The following is an 8,093-nucleotide window of genomic DNA, read 5'->3' on the forward strand; positions in this document are numbered from 1 at the left end:
TGTCCCAGTTTTCATGTTACTACAGTAGTGTGCCTAACACTGTTAGCTCAGCAAACAGACATGTAAAATACTGTATCCAGTACAGGTTACAATTACAGTAAATAACAACCAACATAAAAAATCATCTAAACTGACAATATTGTACAGAAAATACTTCAGTAAACATACTATACATTATCTCTTCGCCTAGCTGGATCTGGCCAGAGAATTTCATCAACATCACAAGCAATATCGTCATTAGCAAGACAACGCGTGAAGAACCGTCTTGAATGTCGAATCCATCCTTGCACAGCTGCGGCGTCGACTTGGTCACAGGTGTCCTCCATGGCCTGAATGAGGGGTACCTGAGCCTGGGATCGTAAACCTTCCATCGCCATGCAGAGAAACTCTTCGATAGGGTTTAGAAACGGAGAGTATGGTAGAAGGTATAGTACTGTCAAATGTGGATGGTGTTGAAACCAGTTCTGGACCAAAGCAGAGTGGTGGAATGACACATTGTCCCAGATGACCGTGTATTGCATCTGGTGCATTTCATTACCTGCTGTGCCGATGTGGTGCAATCGGTCCAAAAATGCGAGAATGTGAGGTGTGTTGTAAGGGACCGTTTTGGCATGACGGAGGACAACCCCATGCTGTGGAATGGCAGCGCAAAGGGTGATGTTACCCCCACGTTGCCCTGGGACATTGATTATAGCCCTGTGGCCAAATATATTTCTGCCTCTCCTTGCTTTTGTGAGGTTGAACCCTGCCTCATCAATATATATGAATTCATGCAGGATTTCCTCTGCGTCCATCTGCAAAACTCCCTGAAATACAGTGAAAGACAAGATTGTGTAGTTCAGGATGGGTCTAGTATACAGTCCATGTAAAACAGTCATGTGTGCAGTATGCAATATCACAGTGCTAAAGTGAACAATACAAACCTCCACATACTCATGCCACAGCCGTTTGACCCTCTCTGAATTCTGCTAAAAAGGCACTCGATAAAGTTGTTTCATTTGAACCTGATGTCTTTTCAGGATGCGTGCCAGTGTTGACTGAGAGACCTGATGGACATTATTGAAAATGGCATGGTCACCGATAATGTTGACTTGTAGTTCTCTGAACCTGATAGCATTATTGGCCAAAACCATGTTTATTATCTCTCTTGTTCTTGCGTGAATATGGGCCCCCTTCCTCCTTGTTTGTCCCGACCCTCAATCCTATGTAGAGAATAATACATGTAACTTACTGTACAATGTCACAGGAAGAGGTATCACAAGTGCTGATATGGTGCAGACAATAAGCAGCTGATTACTGTAACTGTACACAGATCTTTTACCTGTTTTCCTGTCAAAGTCCTTATGACAGATGCCACCCTATATCTGCTAAGATTTGGCTGAACCTTCAGTCCAGCCTACCTCAGCGTCAATCCGTGGTTCACAACATAGTCCACTAGTGTTGCACGAATGTCATTTGATAAGTTTCATCCTCTTCTTCTTTGTGCACGTTCTCCTCCTGCTTCAGGTCTTTCTCGACCTCTGGCTCGGCCTCTGCCTCTTCCTCTACTTCCTTCTCCTCCTCTGTGTACTCCTCCTCTCACCCTCACTCTTCTTCTGACTCCTTCCATTTTGGTTGAAGACAGCAACCTACCTGCTGCATTTTTATAGTGCTTAAACCTGATTGGTGCGTCTACAATTCAGCAATCATGCGTTTGCACCTGATGGCTGTGTTTAACAGATTGGCTCATAGGTGTGGTAATTTGACAGTCAGTGCTTTGGAATTGCAAGGGAGTGACATGATATACTTCTGTGTCTGATGTATACAAGGGTGTTTAGTGTTTTGCAAATAGTGTGAAGCTGACAATGTGCTTACAGTTATGCAAATCTAACCTTGTTTTGCTAATTGTGGGAAAATTTCAATTTACTGTGTAAGCAATCGTAAAAAATGAATGACTCCAACCTAAGTGTATGTAAACTTCCGACTTCAACTGTACCATGCTGCTTTGAGCTCGAGACTTTCTTTAGGCCACAGACTATTCTCATCTCTAGTTAGATGTTTCATATCCTGGGGCTGTGTCAGTAAGACTAAAAAGCTTCCTAGCTAAGTAGTACTGTGCGCTCTTGAATAAAAATATCCCAGTTTACTCAATATTGAGAGAAGGCAGAATTATTGTGTAACTTTCTTTTGGAAAGTTTTTTGTGTTACTCTGAGAAGTTTTAGAATTGTCACTGAGCATCCACCCGACCCAAATCTATTCAGTAATGGATGGAAGGAGTGACTGTTTGCAGACATCCGGGCCAATCCGTGCTCGTCTGTCAGCCCTATCTATCACTGTTCGATCCTGCTCCAGCTCTGACCTCTAACCCCCTGACCTGATAGGCCAGTCCAGCAGAGGACCAGAGCCTTGTTAATATGCATAAAGCCCCTCTCCTTGGGATTCTCAGATTCTGCCTAATGGATAAAATGGCCTGGTCCTCATCCATATACACACAGGCAGCCTTTTATTTATATATATATATATATATATATATACATACATACATACATACATACATACATACATACATACATATACACATACATACATACATACATACATATACACACACATACATACATACATACATACATATACACACACACACACATACATATACACACACACACACATACATACACACACACATACATACATACATACATACATACATACATACATACATACATACATACATACATACATACATACATACATACATACATACATACATACATACACACACACTTGGCTTTGATGATGAGGGGTCAAGTGGAGGCTGGGAGTGGGCTAGGGGGTATTAGGCAAATGAGGGGGAGGGAGGTCACTGGGCTAATCTGTATCAGTGGGGGGAGGCGATAGCCTCCAAGCTGACACAACACTCCATCTCTCTTGTTCTCACTCTCATTAGAAGTTATTGTTGACCCAAGTTACTGCAGTAACACACAGGTAGTGTGTTCTTTATATTCATTTCTAGTGGTTTGAATGAGGGGAGGCTTCCTGCATCCTCCCAGCTGGTTGTTGATTAGCATTATGTTTCATTCAGGTTTATTAGCGAGAAGTGCACTTAAGCTTATACAGGAACTCTGAACTCCACTGAATTGAGCCCAACCATGTTTACAGCACTGATTTAAATGAAAGCGAAATCTCAGTACGAGCAATATCATTTAGGACGTAGTCTCCAAAGACTACAGCACTGATACCAATGTGTTATCAATCATGTCCCTTCCCCACTGAAAGACAATCATGATGATTATCACTGTTGCCTTTTTTTATTTATTTTTTTTATTTTTTTTAGCATCCTTTTGTCTCCTTTGGGTTTTGTGAAAGCCTACTCCATTGAGCGGCTGGCAGCCCCCCTGTTACAAAGAACAACCGTGTCTCCAACACAACTTAATCTGACATAAATGTAATGTGAATATCTCGCTCTGAGAATCCCTCCACTCACACTAACTGATCTGTCAAATCTGCATTATTAAAGGCACATAATATGAGTATGAAACAAGTGTGTGTGTGTGTGTGTGTGTGTGAGACCATGTATTGCCTCACAGAACTCTGTTGTTCTGAGATTGATTATACATGTTCTTATTGTCGTTTGCATTATCTCACAATAAAGAATGCTTGACTTGACTATCTTTTAATTCGTGTTTGCAATATGTTAGCCCATTTATGCTTGTTTTTACAGTCTGGATCAGCTATATCAATACAGATGTAAAAACCTTACATGATGTATTAATGTAGGTTTGCCACTAGAGGCCAGCACAGCCACACATCACAACATACTGCTATTACTATTAGATTTATTTACTTCTGTTGCTTTCTCTTTTTTTTTTATCCCCACAGTCTAGCCGCTGAGTTGAGCAGACCTCACAACCACACACGATAAATGCATAATCTAACAAGGTCTATTGATCCCTGTCATACTCTGATCGATTACCTTGCCCTGATGTTTTCAGCAAGCCAACAAATAATTGCTTTCCACAACTTTCTGGGGTGGAAGGATACAGGCTGACCGATAATTAATTATAAAAGGACTATCCCATGGTGGTAGCCTGGATATCGGGCTAACACGTCATAGTTGAACACCGAGCCAATTAGACTCGAGTGGTAAACATTACGATGCCTTAAAAACATATGAACCCATGCATGAGTTAGTGCTGTATCAAGTCCAGGGGTTGGAACCGGTTCGAGGAACAGAATCCAAACCGGGAATGAAAGTGATCTATACTGTTCCGGAGCAGAACCGTTATTTTAAAAGCATGGGAACCGGTTAATAACATTTGTTTTACTTCTGGAAATTTCTTTCAGTCCCATATAAAATTGCAACAAGGCGCCTATGCAAAGCCCTCACTATTTCACTTAGAAACGTATTCTTGTGTCTGCCTGCCAGCTGAAAATCTTTGCCAGTGCGCGTGTAGGCAACCTTCCCCTCCCCTTTCTAAAGCTTAGGTTACTGTAGCCTACTGACGTTACAAGCTTGATTCAGCAATTAGGGGGAGATTTTTAATTAGCAAAGAATGAATTAACATTTTCAATGCTAGTTACGGATACTATAGCTATCACGTTTCACATTGAATTTAACTACAAAAAGGTAAGGCGTGTTTTTAATTCTGGTGCCCCTCTGCACACACAAGCTTGTTAGCTAGCTAGCTATCTCTGGTCCAACATTAAGCCAGCTCTTGTAAGTCCAAAGACTTTCAATGTTCCTCCATAGAAGCCGCTCCTTCCTGGTATATAATTATGTGGGCCTAATTCAGATGATGCATGTCATAACAAGATGCCCTAAGCTTCAAGCCGCCTCCACCCTCTCTCGCCACCCGCAAAATTTTAGTCACGTTGTGCCCTACATTTGTCTGTCCATCACGCATGTAAACAACCGGCTGCCTAGGATCAAACAACTATAGCTTGCCTGCTAGCAGAACGGAACGCGAAAAAAAATATGGTTCTGTTCAGATCTAAATTATTGAAAAATTATTTTGCTTTGAACCCCTGATCAAGACCAAGTTCATTTCCCATTGTAGGTATTAAAAATACGTTGTAGGCCTATATTAGAGCTCTCAAACAAGTGAGTAATAAGACTATTAGAGCCGACCCCCTGTAGCCCTCTGCATTCCACAGCCACCCCACAGCCTCCTAACACATTGTCCTGCTGCTTCCTGTCACTGGGAATAGTTTACAGCCTGCCCCATAACGAATGCCTTGTCTGGGCACAACCACACTGGGCACCTAGAGGACAGACCAATGGATGGTTAGCGGAAGGAAGAGACTTTCCAACTTGTACGTGAGAAAGAGAATATTGGAATGGTCTGCAGTGATTCACTGTTCTCACAGCCTGAAGTTAGTCATTGATCTGCTGATGAATAGCTGTAGAACTAGAACAAGGAATAGTCGGGCCGAGAGGGCCTGTCCAACACACACACACACACACACACACACTTCCCTTGATCTTCTGACAGGGACATACACTGAGTGTACAAAACATTGCAGACACTTTTGCCCTCAGAACAGCCTCGATTCGTCGGGGGATGGACTACGAGGTGTCAAGTGTTCCACAGGATGCTGGCCCATGTTGACTCCAATGCTTCCCACAGTTGTGTCAAGTTGGCTGGATGTCCTTTGAGTGGTGGACCTTTCTTGATACACATGGGAAACTGTGTGCTGAGTGTGAAAAACCCAGCAGCGTTGCAGTTCTTGACACACTCAAACCGGTGTGCCTAGGCGCCTACTACCATACCCCTTTCAAAGGCAGTTAAATCTGTCGTCTTGCCCATTCACCCTCTGAATGGCACACATACACGTCTCAAGGCTTAAAAATCGTTCTTTAACCTGTCTCTTCCCCTTCATCTACATTGATTTGAAGTGGATTTAAGGGATCATACAGTAGCTTTCACCTGGTCAGTCTATGTCATGGAAAGAGCATAATGTTTTTTCTCCCATCTTCACAGAATACCCCATAATGACAAGGTGAAAACATGTTTTTAGAAATGTAGCACATTTTTTGGAAGATGAAAGCACCATTTGGCGGCAGTTACAGCTGTGAGTTTTGCACACCTGAATTGTGCAATATTTGACTTTTTTTAATTCTTCAAGCTCTGTCAAGTTGATGGTTGATTATTTACTAGACAAGATATTTTAAAGTATTGCCATACATTTTCAAGACTATTATAAGTCAACTATAACTAGGCCACTCAGGAACATTTAAAGTTGTCTTGGTAAGAAACTCCAGTGTAGATTTGGCCTTGTGTTTTAGGTTATTGTCCTGCTTAAAGGTGAGTTCATCTCCCAATGCCTGTTGGAAAGCAGACTGAACCAGGTTTTCCTCTAGGGTTTTTTTAATCCTAAAAAAAACGTTAATTCTTGCTAATGACAAGCATACCCATAACATGATTCAGCCACCACCATGCTTGAAAATATGAAGATTGGTACTCAGTGATGTGGTGTTGGATTTGCCCCAAACATTACACTTAGTTTTCAGGACAAAAGTAAAATTCTTTGTCACATGATGCATGTTTTGGAATATTTTTTAATCCTCTACAGGCTTCCTTCTTTTCACTCTGTCATTTAGGTTAGTATAGGTGTAGTAACTACAATGTTGTTTATCCATCCTCAGTTTTTCCGTTAAACTATGTTTTAAAATCACCATTGGCCTCATGGTGAAATTCTTGAGTAGTTTCCTTCCTCTCCGGGAACTGAGTTAGGAAGGACGCCCATATCTTTGTAGTGACTGGGTGTATTGATACACCATCCAAAGCCTAATTAACAAAGGGATATTCAGCATCTGCCTTTTTTATTTTTACACATCTACCAATATGTGACCTTCTTTGAGAGATATTGGAAAACCTCCCTGGTCTTTTTGATTGAATCTGTGCTAGAAATTCACTGCTTGATTGAGGGACCTTACAATTGTATGTATATGTGGGGTACAGAGATGAGGTATTCATTAAAAAAATGTTAACCACTTTTATTGAACAAGGAATTAGTCCATGCAACTTATTATGCGATTTATTAAGCACATTTTTACTCCTGAACTTATTTATTAGGCTTACCATAACAATGGTGTTGGAAACATATTGACTCAAGACATTTCAGCTTTAAATGTTTCATAAATAAATAAAATCTACAAACAAAATTCCACTTTGACATTATGGGGTATTGTGTGTGTATACAGTGCCTTGCGAAAGTATTTGTCCCCCTTGAACTTTGCGACCTTTTGCCACATTTCAGGCTTCAAACATAAAGATATAAAACTGTATTTTTTTGTGAAGAATCAACAACAAGTGGGACACAATCATGAAGTAGAACGACATTTATTGGATATTTCAAACTTTTTTAACAAATCAAAAACTGAAAAATTGGGCGTGCAAAATTATTCAGCCCCTTTACTTTCAGTGCAGCAAAATCTCTCCAGAAGTTCAGTGAGGATCACTGAATGATCCAATGTTGACCTAAATGACTAATGATGATAAATACAATCCACCTGTGTGTAATCAAGTCTCCGTATAAATGCACCTGCACTGTGATAGTCTCAGAGGTCCGTTAAAAGCGCAGAGAGCATCATGAAGAACAAGGAACACACCAGGCAGGTCCGAGATACTGTTGTGAAGAAGTTTAAAGCCGGATTTGGATACAAAAAGATTTCCCAAGCTTTAAACATCCCAAGGAGCACTGTGCAAGCGATAAAATTGAAATGGAAGGAGTATCAGACCACTGCAAATCTACCAAGACCTGGCCGTCCCTCTAAACTTTCAGCTCATACAAGGAGAAGACTGATCAGAGATGCAGCCAAGAGGCCCATGATCACTCTGGATGAACTGCAGAGATCTACAGCTGAGGTGGGAGACTCTGTCCATAGGACAACAATCAGTCGTATATTGCACAAATCTGGCCTTTATGGAAGAGTGGCAAGAAGAAAGCCATTTCTTAAAGATATCCATAAAAAGTGTCATTTATAGTTTGCCACAAGCCACCTGGGAGAAACACCAAACATGTGGAAGAAGGTGCTCTGGTCAGATGAAACCAAAATTGAACTTTTTGGCAACAATGCTAGACGTTATGTTTGGCGTAAAAGCAACAC

The sequence above is a fragment of the Oncorhynchus mykiss genome, chromosome 4 (assembly GCF_057628025.1).
Source record: "Oncorhynchus mykiss isolate SJ-2025 chromosome 4, ASM5762802v1, whole genome shotgun sequence".
NCBI lineage: Eukaryota > Metazoa > Chordata > Actinopteri > Salmoniformes > Salmonidae > Oncorhynchus > Oncorhynchus mykiss.